The sequence below is a fragment of the Ostrea edulis genome, chromosome 8, assembly GCF_947568905.1.
Source record: "Ostrea edulis chromosome 8, xbOstEdul1.1, whole genome shotgun sequence".
NCBI classification, from domain to species: domain Eukaryota; kingdom Metazoa; phylum Mollusca; class Bivalvia; order Ostreida; family Ostreidae; genus Ostrea; species Ostrea edulis.
Window position 1 is genome coordinate 7729662 of NC_079171.1, and position 16507 is coordinate 7746168.

At 34.8% G+C, this 16507-nt stretch overlaps 1 long non-coding RNA gene across 1 annotated transcript in view; it reads right to left on the reverse strand.

Annotated features, from left to right (window-relative positions):
• Positions 1-958, reverse strand: part of LOC130049887 (uncharacterized) — a 33024-nt gene extending 32066 nt beyond the window's left edge. Inside the window, exon 1 of the long non-coding RNA XR_008798228.1 lies at positions 894-958. This is a non-coding gene — a long non-coding RNA (uncharacterized LOC130049887). The remainder of the gene's footprint in view (positions 1-893) is intronic.
• Between the last annotated feature and the right edge of the window lie 15549 nt (positions 959-16507).

Genomic DNA, 16507 nt, shown 5'->3' on the forward strand with positions numbered 1-16507 from the left:
TATGATATTGGAAATTGACACGGATTTCAATTATTTGTGTATTAGCGGGGAAAACATGCGCGACATCATTAAATCCAGCATGTACAAAAGCTACAATCACCACCTGCACAATTTCTGTCGCCACGATGCCTGTCCTCTTTTCCTGCTACGGGAATGTTGAGAAAAACACAAGAAATGTGATAGGCGCGTCCCGGGGTTATCAAAAACGGAATACGAAGGGGATATAATGATCGTCTTTGTTCAAAAACTTATGTAGTCGCGAACTGAAATGAATGCAAATTTAGTTCTAAAAGGATTAACACAAATAAGGTGTCTAGTCCGTGGGAAATTAATGATGAAGTTTTGACCAATTAAAAAGCAGGGCACGTTTTCAATCGCGGGATTCGTGCACGTGACAATACCAGGTTTACGTACACACAGGAAAGAGGTGGATTTTCTTATTTTTATTGTAAAAAAAAGTTTTAGACGACGGTATTTCCACGGAACATCTGGATATTACTTTAAAACCTTAAAAATATATAGACTGAATTTGATATATTGAAGGAAAAAAATCATGTGTATATAAAATGTGCTTTACTTCATACATTTGTATATAAAGCTCCCTTATGATTTATATAGAATGAGATGTATATAGACTGATTTTTTGGTTTGTTGGGACAAAAAAAAGGGGGGGGGGTATACGATGCATGTGAAATAATTCTGAGAAGGATGGGTCAGCCCATTTGAGGGGTTCCTGGCACCGTCGTAGTGACCCGCAAATCAACTCGAGGACGTTACCCTTCGTATCGATGATCGGGCTATGAACACTAATCCGGTCGGTACGACAACTAGCTTTGTGCTGCTAGGTACCTAAATCTGACTCATTCTTCTCGCTAAAAAAGTAGTAAACCCACCTGTCTTCGAGCAGCAGGTCCAAAGTCCTGGTAAAGGGTGATGGCTACTTTATCGGGAGGTCCGGCATCTTAAAAAGTCCAAGCGTAGGTGTGTAACACTGAAAGTCACGTGACAAAACTATATAAATTCTGTGAGCCCCCCACCCACCCACCCCCCCACCCACCCACCCCTCCAATCATTCCGGAGAGTATCATCAGGAGATCATGACTTTCACGTTAGATTCCAATCCTAATTTTGTAGATTCCGCAACGGTTCCCCTTTGTAATTTCTTTCTGAAGACTTCTTATTAATCGCCCGACGTACGGATAACATCAGGAGAATTTGTGCGCATACCAGTGCAGAACATCCCACCGCTTTTCGTACAAAAATCCTACACGTGGAAATATCAAGAATATGTTAATTTTGCCGAACGTTATGCCAGCACTAAGGATTGGCCTAAGTTTCTCAAAGTCAGATCTGGCACGGGCTGGGTTTATCTACACTGAGATTGGAAATAAAGTTACCTGTTTCTCATGTGGATGTACTCTGAACAATTGGGAGTCATTTGATGATGCCTACAGAGAACATATCCGCTGGTCCAAGAGTTGTACTCACGCTAACGTGGTATCCGACGTTAAAATACGATTAGTGAGGGTTCTAAGGATTAAAATTTACCAAACAACAAAAAACAAAAGCAAAAAAATCGAGAAGGGTGGGTAAGGCCGCCTTTTGAGGGGTCTCTGGCTCGGTCGAAGAGACTCGAAAATCCCTCGGGGCATGTCTTCCAATAAATGGTCCCTGGCGCGATCGTAAAGATTCGTAAACCAACTAGAGGACGTCCCCCCTCGTATCAACGATCAGGATATGAACACTAATCCGGTCGGTACGACAACTAGCTTTGTGCTGCTAGGTGCCTAAATCTCACTCATTCTTCTCGTAAAAAAAGCTAGTAAACACACATGCCTTCAGGCAGCAGGACCAAAGTCCTCGTAAAAGGCGATAGCTACTTTGCCAGAAGGGTCCCCATCTTTAAGAAGGGCATACCGGAACGGATAAATTGACCGAAAGTGGAAATGTCGCCATCTTGGCGGAAACGGAAGGACCGCCATCTTGGCGGAAACGGAAGGACCACCATATTGGCGGAAGCGAAAGGACCGCCACCTTGGCGCTGCATGGTTCGGTGCCGGTTCAATAGGCTTGAAATGTGCACACTATACTACTTATGTAACATTTTTTTCCCGAAAAAAAAGGGGGAGGCCAGGTAAAGTTGACTTCATAATTGACTGAAAACCCTTGACAAGCAAAAACAAACAAATATAAAAAAAAAAAAATGCGGGGGGGGGGGGGTGCAAGAGGTTAGTCCTGAAAGTCATACTGATACTTTTCAACATTAGCAATACCTAGATAGATGCACATTCAAATTTATTATATCCTCTCTCTCTCTCTCTCTCTCTCTCTCTCTCTCGCTACGTGCTTGATGGTTTTTATGTGTACTTTTGGTTAATTTGACTAACACAAACATTAATTTCCAAAAGATTGAATTACTTGCGTTCGTTAGAAAACGGATTTCAACAGAAAAATTACATTAGAGATAAGGATTCAATATACTTATCATATTCCGTTCATTGCAGTGACACTCGGTGTACATATTTTTGTCCACAGCGTGACAGGATTACAAGTGAATGGTTGCATGCGTTAGTTGCTCATATAATTCCTGGTCGATTCATTATTGGTTTCTTATTTGGTGGTCGATAATATATTGTAATTCATTTATTTTTTGCTTTCACAATAAATAAACATTTACATATGAACAATAAATGATAATATAATATATAACATATTTCAAGCAAGTACAAACATAATTAAATGTGTATATTATTTAGGAGTGCGTATGTATATAAATGTATAATGTGAAAGGTATACAATTTCGAAGAGAGAGAGAGAGAGAGAGAGAGAGAGAGAGAGAGAGAGAATTTTGCCTGGTCTCTGATCATTCTCAATCATTTCATATAAAGCAATTGTTTTCTGTTGACAGTACATAATTAAAACAAATCACATATATTGTGCCAGTACTTCTCATATTCAGTATATTTAAAGCGTTTTAGTAACTTAGATTTTTTCTATATAGATTATATCAATGATATGTTTTTGACAGAACAAATATTTAGTTTTTGAGCCATTTTATACCTACTTGCAAATATGTAATACTTGACAATAAGTATTAGTAAATGTTGTACTTTGCATAAGTTTCTGTTATTGTATTTGCCAAATAGTATGGTTTGTCTATCACATATAATTGGGTAATGAAAATTAATATGGAAATCCTTAACTGTTTTGCCTTTTTTCATTACTCTGAATGTTAATTTATTGATTCCAAACAAAAAAATGCTACCTAAACCCCCAAAATCCAGGACTAAGGACCCACCTTAAACTATCAATTTTGATATCATGAAGTTTTTCGTATATCAAGTGCAAAAAGGTCATTGTTTATTTCCATTACTAGTATCAATTCATTTTTTTATCTGTGGTGTTAGAAGACATGATTATGTATCTATTTCATGTAATGACTAATATCTGTTGCTTATGTTGTGTTGACACCGACAGAAAAATCAAGTTTAATTGAATAAATTGTAAGTGCAAAAAGGTCATGTTTAGAACACTATAGCTCAATAACAAGCCTTGCAACCCCAATTTGTCTTTTTAATTTCCTAATTCTCCTTCAATGTAGAAATCAAAAATACACTTCCCAAAAAATTGACATTACTCCAAATCTCAGGTGCGAAGCTCTTTAAATCATTCTATTACCATTTCCCCCTTATCATTGCCGTATCATTAACCCTGCATTATACACATTATACACATACAATGTTAAGTTTAAATTCCTCCGTTATGTAGAACTGCTACAGAGAGTGGGCATGCTCAATGTTTTAAATGACATCGTATCCCAGATATTTTAGATAGGCTAAATATTCTTATGTAAAACCTGACAGACCACCGCTCCGGAAATCGCAAAACCCTTGAATCACATGTGCTGTAGTACACCAGATGAAAATCTAAGACTTGCTTGAATCTCTATATTTAATAATCAGTGCTCTCTTTAATACTTTTTAATATTGCCAAAACATATGTTTGGTTACATTTACGTACGGCAGAGAGCAGCTATTTAGACGAAATAATAAAGTAATGAAAACAATATTGAGACTTGAGCAAGTTTAGAAAACTCTCTGCAATAGCGGATAAAATCCCCAGTTTGTATTACACACGAGGCTCCCGAAATTTAAAATCCCTTGATTGACGTGCCGTAGAGTACATAGCATTAAAACTCGCTGTGAATCCCGACAAAGTGACCCAAGTATCAGGGGCGGATCCAGGAATTGCGGTTACGGGGGGCGCTACTTTATGATGCAGTGGGTCCAGGACGAAGCCCTGGTGGGGGTCCAGGGGGCGAAGCCCCCGGAAGCTACTGGATTTTACAGATTTTATGGGGCATGAAATATTTTTCCTATTTAGTCATTTGTACTATTTTCTATTATTTTAATAAGGTAAAATTAATAAAATGACCCACATTTTAAGGGTTTGGGGGAAAAATTTTTAAGTTCTCCCAATAAAGTAATTCAAGAGATCAAAAGATTTTGTCATTTATTTCTCCGGGAGTGGAAGAAATTATTGCTTCTTTTATCGTTTAGTACATTTTCCGAAACAAGATACCGCGATTTACCTTAAATTTGAAAATTTTAGGGGGGCGGGGGGACGCCCGCCGGCTGCGCCCCCTCTAAATCCGCCACTGAAAGTATTATATGTAGGTAGTTTTCTTCCAGGGCGGTCGTATACTACCTTAACTTAAACAGATACAATTCTGACACGAAAATTGGAATACTAAATGTAAATTTCACACAATCTAAATACTCATCCTTAAAATAAAATTATCTCAATGACATATATACGGGATTCCTAGATCTAAATATAGAACCGAAAGCAGTGGAAAACTAGAGTGGGGTTTTCCGTCTATATTGTTATTATTTTCTTCCTGTGTGTATTTTTGACTGTTTTGCATTATGATACACGGTGGTATTTACATATATTACATCAAGTAATGTCTCGTGTACATTGTCTAAGCTCATACTACTAGTATTACTGTATATTATGTGTGAACCATATGAAACCATATTGCACATATGCACTCATTATAAACATGACATGTTGATCTAGTACCAATGCACCGTCCCGTGGTATCTTTTGCATTACAGTGGAGTTAATCATAATGTACTTTACTACCTTTACTATTATTACATGTAGAGTTGTTATGTGCATGTATATATATAGACATCTATATATGTATTTTTTTTTCCCTATGTGTATTTCTGACTGTTTTGCATTAGGATACACGGTGGTACTTACATATAATGCAAATAAGTATTATCATGTTCAAACGTCTCATGTATGAACATTGCTCATACTAAGAGTGCAGATTTTACTCTTGTTTTGTTTTTCTTTTTATCGTCAAATTGCACATTGAAATGTTAACAATCATGTATGCTGTATGCCCGAGAGGGCCCTAATTTGGAAATAAATCATATTCTATTCTATTCTATACTCTGAGATATTGATGTCAAACACACACATGAGCTCTTCCATTCTACTCTATGGTGAGAGATAGCGATAAAACACCACAGTAACGTTTCACAGAACTATCTTAACTTCAAGAAATCTTATAATATATAACTATACCGATTTGATTACAATTTTATCTGTATTCACACAGCGCTATTATTATCTGCTCAAAAACACGTGTGAAGCAGCTGGGTTGTTTTATTTATCATGTTGTTAATTTAAATCTTGTCTGTAATCAGTATTTCATATATAACTAGTAATCCTAATTGTTCGCGCACAATTAGAGGTCTTTCCACCTTTTTTGGATTTGTTTCTTGACCTTCAATCTTGATCCATTCTTCAGTAGGTCAAATGAGGCCAAAGAACTTTCAAGTCAATGTAAACTTGGAAAACTTTCAGGGGCCATAAATATTTAAAGGGGTTGGTGAATCTTTTCGCACTGAATAGATTGAAGAGTCTACTAAATCAGTACAAAACATTAATGATTTAGGTTTGGTATCTCCAGGGTTAACGGTTTCGAAGGACTAGTGATAACAAGCTTTATTTGTAAGATGGGCAATAATTTTTAAAGGAGCCCGGCTTAAGGGCCAAGAAAGATGTTTTAATTGGTTTTAAAAGAACATACTAATGATGCAATGAAAAATGATGTATGTTGAAAGACAAAAGAGATATAAAAAGAGCTAAATTGTCAATATTTGAAGTAACTTTGACCTTTGACCTTTACCTAATATTCAGTGTCAAAGGTCAATGATCACATTGCAGTTGGTCCCATGTTTCTATGATTATCCGTTTAAAAGTTAACGATTAGCACAAACACATAAAAGGGCAATAACTCATATAAGGGGTCAGCGGATCCTTTCACACTGAATATGTTGAAGTTGTGCTTTGAGAAACCGAAGACATTGGTGAAGGTCTGGTGTCTCTATGGTCTATGGTTTCAAAGGGGTAGCGATAACAAGGTTGATAATGTAAGGGGCAATAACTTTTAAAGGGGTCAGTCTTAGGGTACAGGTATCAAATCTTTAAAATGGATTTAAAAGGACATACTAAAGATTCAATTATATGTAGTATATGTTGAAAGACAAAAGAGATCTAAAAAGAGCTGAATTTCTCATATTTTGAATCACCTTGACCTTTGACCTTGATATAAATCAAAAGGTCAAAGAATGGAGATTCTAATGCAGTTGGTCCCATGTCTCTAGGATTAATGGTTTTAATTTTTTTTAATTATTTGTAAAAATCAAAAACTTTCAGGGGCAATAACTCATAAAAGGGGTAGAAGAATCATTTCGCAATGAATAGATTGAAGACTCTCCTTGACTAGTCGAAGACATTGGTGAAGGTTTGGTATCTTTACGGTGTACGATTTCGGAGGAGTAGCGATAACAAGCTTTTATTGCAAAAGGGGCAATAACTCCTTGAGGGGTCAAAGTTCATATACGCAGGGTGAACTGCCAAAATCTTTTAAGGAGTACATTCTTATGGACTATAATCTTTTCGATAAATCTTGAAACTCAAAATCACTGGGAGGAAAAATAATAATAAAAATAATAACTAGTAATCCTAATTGTTCGCGAACAATTAGAGGTCTTTCCACCTTTTCTGGATTTGTTTCTTGACCTTCAATCTTGATCCATTCTTCAGTAGGTCAAATGAGGCCAAAAAACTTTCAAGTCAATGTAAACTTGGAAAACTTTCAGGGGCCATAACTATTTAAAGGGGTTGGTGAATCTTTTCGCACTGAATAGATTGAAGAGTCTACTAAATCAGTACAAAACATTAATGATTTAGGTGTGGTATCTCCAGGGTTAACGGTTTCGAAGGACTAGTGATAACAAGCTTTATTTGTAAGATGGGCAATAATTTTTAAAGGAGCCCGGCTTAAGGGCCAAGAAAGATGTTTTAATTGGTTTTAAAAGAACATACTAATGATGCAATGAAAAATGATGTATGTTGAAAGACAAAAGAGATATAAAAAGAGCTAAATTGTCAATATTTGAAGTAACTTTGACCTTTGACCTTTACCTAATATTCAGTGTCAAAGGTCAATGATCACATTGCAGTTGGTCCCATGTTTCTATGATTATCCGTTTAAAAGTTAACGATTAGCACAAACACATAAAAGGGCAATAACTCATATAAGGGGTCAGCGGATCCTTTCACACTGAATATGTTGAAGTTGTGCTTTGAGAAACCGAAGACATTGGTGAAGGTTTGGTGTCTCGATGGTCTATGGTTTCAAAGGGGTAGCGATAACAAGGTTAATAATGTAAGGGGCAATAACTTTTAAAGGGGTCAGACTTAAGGTACAGGTATCAAATCTTTAAAATGGATTTAAAAGGACATACTAAAGATTCAATGATATGTAGTATATGTTGAAAGACAAAAGAGATCTAAAAAGAGCTAAATTTCTCATATTTTGAATGGCCTTGACCTTTGACCTTGACATAAATTAAAAGGTCAAAGGATGAAGATTCTAATGCAGTTGGTCCCATGTCTCTAGGATAAATGGTATTAATTTTTTTCAATTATTTCTAAAAATTAAAAACTTTCAGGGGCAATAACTCATAAAAGAGGTCGAAGAATATTTTCGCAATGACTAGATTGAAGAGTCTCCTTGAATAGTTGAAGACATTGGTGAAGGTTTGGTGTCTCTACGGTCTATGGTTTCAGAGGAGTAGCAATAGCAAGGTTAATACTGCAAAGGGCAATAACTTTTAAAGGGGTCAATCTTAGGGTACAGGAATTAAATCTTTAAAATAGATTTAAAAGGACATACTAAAGATGCAATGATATGTAGTATATGTTAAAAGACAAAAGAGATATCAAAAGAGCTAAATTTCTCATATTTTGAATGACCTTGACCTTTGACCTTGACATAGATTAAAAGGTCAAAGGATGAAGATCCTAATGCAGTTGGTCCCATGTCCCTAGGATAAATGGTTTTAATTTTTTTCAATTATTTGTAAAAATCAAAAATTTTCAGGGGCAATAACTCATAAAAGGGGTCGAAGAATCGTTTTGCAATGAATAGATTGAAGAGTCTCCTTGAATAGTTGAAGACATTGGTGAAGGTTTGGTGTCTCTACGGTCTATGGTTTCAGTGGAGTAGCGATAACAAGGTTAATACTGTAAAGGGCAATAACTTTTAAAGGGGTCAATCTTAATGTACAGGAAATAAATCTTTAAAATAGATTTAAAAGAACATACTAAAGATGCAATGATATGTAGTATATGTTGAAAGACAAAAGAGATCTAAAAAGAGCTAAATTTCTCATATTTTGAATGACCTTGACCTTTTACCTTGACATAAATTAAAAGGTCAAAGGATGAAGATTCTAATGCAGTTGGTCCCATGTCTCTAGGATAAATGGTTTTAATTTTTTTCAATTATTTCTAAAAATCAAAAACTTTCAGGGGCAATAACTCATAAAAGGGGTCGAAGAATCATTTCGCCATGAATAGATTGAAGAGTCTCCTTGACTAGTTGAAGACATTGGTGAAGGTTTGGTGTATCTACGGTCTATGGTTTCAGAGGAGTAGCGATAACAAGGTTAATACTGTAAAGGGCAATAACTTTTAAAGGGGTCAATCTTAGGGTACAGGAATTAAATCTTTAAAATAGATTTAAAAGGACATACTAAAGATGCAATGATATGTAGTATATGTTGAAAGACAAAAGAGATATAAAAAAAAGAGCTAAATTTCTCATATTTTGAATAACCTTGACCTTAGACCTTGACATAAATTAAAAGGTCAAAGGATGAAGATTCTAATGCAGTTGGTCCCATGTCTCTAGGATAAATGATTCTAATTTTTTTCAATTATTTGTAAAAATCAAAAATTTTCAGGGGCAATAACTCATAAAAGGGGTCGAAGAATCTTTTCGCAATGAATAGATTGAAGAGTCTCCTTGACTAGTCGAAGACATTGGTGAAGGTTTGGTATCTTTACGGTGTACGGTTTCGGAGGAGTAGCGATAACAAGGTTAATACTGTAAGGGGCAATAACTTTTAAAGGGGTCAGTCTTAAGGTACAGGAATTAAATCTTTAAAATAGATTTAAAAGGACATACTAAAGATGCAATGATATTAAGTATATGTTGAAAGATAAAAGAGATATAAAACGAGCTAAATTTCTCATATTTTGAATGACCTTGACCTTTGACCTTGATATAAATCAAAAGGTCAAAGGATGAAGATTCTAATGCAGTTAGTCCCATGTCTCTAGGATAAATGGTTTTAAATTTTTTCAAGTATTTGTAAAAATCAAAAACTTTCAGGGGCAATAACTCATAAAAGGGGTCGAAGAATCATTTCGCAATGAATAGATTGAAGACTCTCCTTGACTAGTCGAAGACATTGGTGAAGGTTTGGTATCTTTACGGTGTACGATTTCGGAGGAGTAGCGATAACAAGCTTTTATTGCAAAAGGGGCAATAACTCCTTGAGGGGTCAAAGTTCATATACGCAGGGTGAACTGCCAAAATCTTTTAAGGAGTACATTCTTATGGACTATAATCTTTTCGATAAATCTTGAAACTCAAAATCACTGGGAGGAAAAATAATAATAATAATAATAACTAGTAATCCTAATTGTTCGCGAACAATTAGAGGTCTTTCCACCTTTTCTGGATTTGTTTCTTGACCTTCAATCTTGATCCATTCTTCAGTAGGTCAAATGAGGCCAAAAAACTTTCAAGTCAATGTAAACTTGGAAAACTTTCAGGGGCCATAACTATTTAAAGGGGTTGGTGAATCTTTTCGCACTGAATAGATTGAAGAGTCTACTAAATCAGTACAAAACATTAATGATTTAGGTGTGGTATCTCCAGGGTTAACGGTTTCGAAGGACTAGTGATAACAAGCTTTATTTGTAAGATGGGCAATAATTTTTAAAGGAGCCCGGCTTAAGGGCCAAGAAAGATGTTTTAATTGGTTTTAAAAGAACATACTAATGATGCAATGAAAAATGATGTATGTTGAAAGACAAAAGAGATATAAAAAGAGCTAAATTGTCAATATTTGAAGTAACTTTGACCTTTGACCTTTACCTAATATTCAGTGTCAAAGGTCAATGATCACATTGCAGTTGGTCCCATGTTTCTATGATTATCCGTTTAAAAGTTAACGATTAGCACAAACACATAAAAGGGCAATAACTCATATAAGGGGTCAGCGGATCCTTTCACACTGAATATGTTGAAGTTGTGCTTTGAGAAACCGAAGACATTGGTGAAGGTTTGGTGTCTCGATGGTCTATGGTTTCAAAGGGGTAGCGATAACAAGGTTAATAATGTAAGGGGCAATAACTTTTAAAGGGGTCAGACTTAAGGTACAGGTATCAAATCTTTAAAATGGATTTAAAAGGACATACTAAAGATTCAATGATATGTAGTATATGTTGAAAGACAAAAGAGATCTAAAAAGAGCTAAATTTCTCATATTTTGAATGGCCTTGACCTTTGACCTTGACATAAATTAAAAGGTCAAAGGATGAAGATTCTAATGCAGTTGGTCCCATGTCTCTAGGATAAATGGTTTTAATTTTTTTCAATTATTTCTAAAAATGAAAAACTTTCAGGGGCAATAACTCATAAAAGGGGTCGAAGAATATTTTCGCAATGACTAGATTGAAGAGTCTCCTTGAATAGTTGAAGACATTGGTGAAGGTTTGGTGTCTCTACGGTCTATGGTTTCAGAGGAGTAGCAATAGCAAGGTTAATACTGTAAAGGGCAATAACTTTTAAAGGGGTCAATCTTAGGGTACAGGAATTAAATCTTTAAAATAGATTTAAAAGGACATACTAAAGATGCAATGATATGTAGTATATGTTAAAAGACAAAAGAGATATCAAAAGAGCTAAATTTCTCATATTTTGAATGACCTTGACCTTTGACCTTGACATAGATTAAAAGGTCAAAGGATGAAGATCCTAATGCAGTTGGTCCCATGTCCCTAGGATAAATGGTTTTAATTTTTTTCAATTATTTGTAAAAATCAAAAATTTTCAGGGGCAATAACTCATAAAAGGGGTCGAAGAATCGTTTTGCAATGAATAGATTGAAGAGTCTCCTTGAATAGTTGAAGACATTGGTGAAGGTTTGGTGTCTCTACGGTCTATGGTTTCAGTGGAGTAGCGATAACAAGGTTAATACTGTAAAGGGCAATAACTTTTAAAGGGGTCAATCTTAATGTACAGGAAATAAATCTTTAAAATAGATTTAAAAGAACATACTAAAGATGCAATGATATGTAGTATATGTTGAAAGACAAAAGAGATCTAAAAAGAGCTAAATTTCTCATATTTTGAATGACCTTGACCTTTTACCTTGACATAAATTAAAAGGTCAAAGGATGAAGATTCTAATGCAGTTGGTCCCATGTCTCTAGGATAAATGGTTTTAATTTTTTTCAATTATTTCTAAAAATGAAAAACTTTCAGGGGCAATAACTCATAAAAGGGGTCGAAGAATCATTTCGCCATGAATAGATTGAAGAGTCTCCTTGACTAGTTGAAGACATTGGTGAAGGTTTGGTGTATCTACGGTCTATGGTTTCAGAGGAGTAGCGATAACAAGGTTAATACTGTAAAGGGCAATAACTTTTAAAGGGGTCAATCTTAGGGTACAGGAATTAAATCTTTAAAATAGATTTAAAAGAACATACTAAAGATGCAATGATATGTAGTATATGTTGAAAGACAAAAGAGATATAAAAAAAGAGCTAAATTTCTCATATTTTGAATAACCTTGACCTTAGACCTTGACATAAATTAAAAGGTCAAAGGATGAAGATTCTAATGCAGTTGGTCCCATGTTTCTAGGATAAATGATTCTAATTTTTTTCAATTATTTGTAAAAATCAAAAATTTTCAGGGGCAATAACTCATAAAAGGGGTCGAAGAATCTTTTCGCAATGAATAGATTGAAGAGTCTCCTTGACTAGTCGAAGACATTGGTGAAGGTTTGGTATCTTTACGGTGTACGGTTTCGGAGGAGTAGCGATAACAAGGTTAATACTGTAAGGGGCAATAACTTTTAAAGGGGTCAGTCTTAAGGTACAGGAATTAAATCTTTAAAATAGATTTAAAAGGACATACTAAAGATGCAATGATATTAAGTATATGTTGAAAGATAAAAGAGATATAAAAAGAGCTAAATTTCTCATATTTTGAATGACCTTGACCTTTGACCTTGATATAAATCAAAAGGTCAAAGGATGAAGATTCTAATGCAGTTAGTCCCATGTCTCTAGGATAAATGGTTTTAAATTTTTTCAAGTATTTGTAAAAATCAAAAACTTTCAGGGGCAATAACTCATAAAAGGGGTCGAAGAATCATTTCGCAATGAATAGATTGAAGACTCTCCTTGACTAGTCGAAGACATTGGTGAAGGTTTGGTATCTTTACGGTGTACGATTTCGGAGGAGTAGCGATAACAAGCTTTTATTGCAAAAGGGGCAATAACTCCTTGAGGGGTCAAAGTTCATATACGCAGGGTGAACTGCCAAAATCTTTTAAGGAGTACATTCTTATGGACTATAAATCTTTTCGATAAATCTTGAAACTCAAAATCACTGGGAGGAAAAATAATAATAATAATAATAATAATAATAATAATAATAATAATAATAACTAGTAATCCTAATTGTTCGTGAACAATTAGAGGTCTTTCCACCTTTTCTGGATTTGTTTCTTGACCTTCAATCTTGATCCATTCTTCAGTAGGTCAAATGAGGCCAAAAAACTTTCAAGTCAATGTAAACTTGGAAAACTTTCAGGGGCCATAACTATTTAAAGGGGTTGGTGAATCTTTTCGCACTGAATAGATTGAAAAGTCTACTAAATCAGTACAAAACATTAATGATTAAGGTTTGGTATCTCCAGGGTTAACGGTTTCGAAGGACTAGCGATAACAAGCTTTATTTGTAAGATGGGCAATAATTTTTAAAGGAGCCCGGCTTAAGGGCCAAGAAAGATGTTTTAATTGGTTTTAAAAGAACATACTAATGATGCAATGAAAAATGATGTATGTCGAAAGACAAAAGAGATATAAAAAGAGCTAAATTCTCAATATTTGAAGTAACTTTGACCTTTGACCTTTACCTAATATTCAGGGTCAAAGGTCAATGATCACATTGCAGTTGGTCCCATGTTTCTATGATTATCCGTTTAAAAGTTAACGATTAGCACACACACATAAAAGGGCAATAACTCATATAAGGGGTCAGCGGATCCTTTCACACTGAATATGTTGAAGTTGTGCTTTGAGAAACCAAAGACATTGGTGAAGGTTTGGTGTCTCTATGGTATATGGTTTCAAAGGGGTAGCGATAACAAGGTTAATAATGTAAGGGGCAATAACTTTTAAAGGGGTCAGTCTTAGGGTACAGGTATCAAATCTTTAAAATGGATTTAAAAGGACATACTAAAGATTCAATTATATGTAGTATATGTTGAAAGACAAAAGAGATCTAAAAAGAGCTACATTTCTCATATTTTGAATGACCTTGACCTTTGACATTGACAGAAATTAAAAGGTCAAAGGATGAAGATTCTAATGCAGTTGGTCTTATGTCTCTAGGATAAATGGTTTTAAATTTTTTCAATTATTTGTAAAAATTAAAAACTTTCAGGGGCAATAACTCATAAAAGGGGTCGAAGAATATTATCGCAATGAATAGATTGAAGAGTCTCCTTGAATAGTTGAAGACATTGGTGAAGGTTTGGTGCCTCTACGGTCTATGGTTTCAGAGGAGTAGCGATGTAGCGATAACAAGGTTAATACTGTAAAGGGCAATAACTTTTAAAGGGGTCAATCTTAGGGTACAGGAATTAAATCTTTAAAATAGATTTAAAACGTCATACTAAAGATGCAATGATATGTAGTATATGTCGAAAGACAAAAGAAATATAAAAAGAGCTAAATTTCTCATATTTTGAATGACCTTGACCTTTGACCTTGATATAAATCAAAAGGTCAAAGGATGAAGATTCTAATGCAGTTGGTCCCATGTCTCTAGGATAAATGGTTTTAATTTTTTTCAATTATTTGTAAAAATCAAAAACTTTCAGGGGCAATAACTCATAAAAGGGGTCGAAGAATCATTTCGCAATGAATAGATTGAAGAGTCTCCTTCACTAGTCGAAGACATTGGTGAAGGTTTGGTATCTTTACGGTGTACGGTTTCGGAGGAGTAGCGATAACAAGGTTAATACTCTAAGGGGCAATAACTTTTAAAGGGGTCAGTCTTAAGGTACAGGAATTGAATCTTTAAAATAGATTTAAAAGGACATACTAAAGATGCAATGATATGTAGTATATGTTGAAAGACAAAAGAGATATAAAAAGAGCTAAATTTCTCATATTTTGAATGACCTTGACCTTTGACCTTGATGTAAATCAAAAGGTCAAAGGATGAAGATTCTAATGCAGTTAGTCCCATGTCTCTAGGATAAATGGTTTTAAAAAATTTCAATTATTTGTAAAAATCAAAAACTTTCAGGGGCAATAATTCATAAAAGGGGTCGAAGAATCATTTCGCAATGAATAGATTGAAGAGTCTCCTTGACTAGTCGAAGACATTGGTGAAGGTTTGGTATCTTTACGGTGTACGGTTTCGGAGGAGTAGCGATAACAAGCTTTTATTGCAAAAGGGGCAATAACTCCTTGAGGGGTCAAAGTTCATATACGCAGGGTGAACTGCCAAAATCTTTTAAGGAGCACATTCTTATGGACTATAAATCTTTTCGATAAATCTTGAAACTCAAAATCACGGGCAGGAAAAATAATAATAATAATAATAATAATAAACAGAAGAATATCAATAGGTCTTTCCACAGAAAGATGGAAAGACCTAATAAACAGAAGAATATCAATAGGTCTTTCCACAGAAAGGTGGAAAGACCTAACTAGTAATCCTAATTGTTCGTGAACAATTAGAGGTCTTTCCACCTTTTCTGGATTTGTTTCTTGACCTTCAATCTTGATCTATTCTTCAGTAGGTCAAATGAGGCCAACAAACTTTCAAGTCAATGTAAACTTGCAAAACTTTCAGGGGCCATAACTATTTAAAGGGGTTGGAGAATCTTTTCGCACTGAATAGATTGAAGAGTCTACTAAATCAGTACAAAATATTTAATGATTCAGGTTTGGTATCTCCAGGGTTAACGGTTTCGAAGGACTAGTGATAACAAGCTTTATTTGTAAGATGGGTAATAATTTTTAAAGGAGCCCGGCTTAAGGGCCAAGAAAGATGTTTTAATTGGTTTTAAAAGAACATACTAATGATGCAATGAAAAATGATGTATGTTGAAAGACAAAAGAGATATAAAAAGAGCTAAATTCTCAATATTTGAAGTAACTTTGACCTTTGACCTTTACCTAATATTCAGGGTCAAAGGTCAATGATCACATTGCAGTTGGTCTCATGTTTCTATGATTATCCGTTTAAAAGTTAACGATTAGCACAAACACATAAAAGGGCAATAACTCATATAAGGGGTCAGCGGATCCTTTCACACTGAATATGTTGAAGTTGTGCTTTGAGAAACCGAAGACATTGGTGAAGGTTTGGTGTCTCTATGGTTTATGGTTTCAAAGGGGTAGCGATAACAAGGTTAATAATGTAAGGGGCAATAACTTTTAAAGGGGTCAGTCTTATGGTACAGGTATCAAATCTTTAAAATGGATTTAAAAGGACATACTAAAGATTCCATTATATGTAATATATGTTGAAAGACAAAAGAGATCTAAAAAGAGCTAAATTTCTCATATTTTGAATGACCTTGACCTTTGACCTTGACATAAGTTAAAAGGTCAAAGAATGGAGATTCTAATGCAGTTGGTCCCATGTCTCTAGGATAAATGGTTTTAATTTTTTTTAATTATTTGTAAAAATCAAAAACTTTCAGGGGCAATAACTCATAAAAGGGGTCGAAGAATATTTTCGCAATGACTAGATTGAAGAGTCTCCTTGAATAGTTGAAGACATTGGTGAAGGTTTGGTGTCTCTACGGTC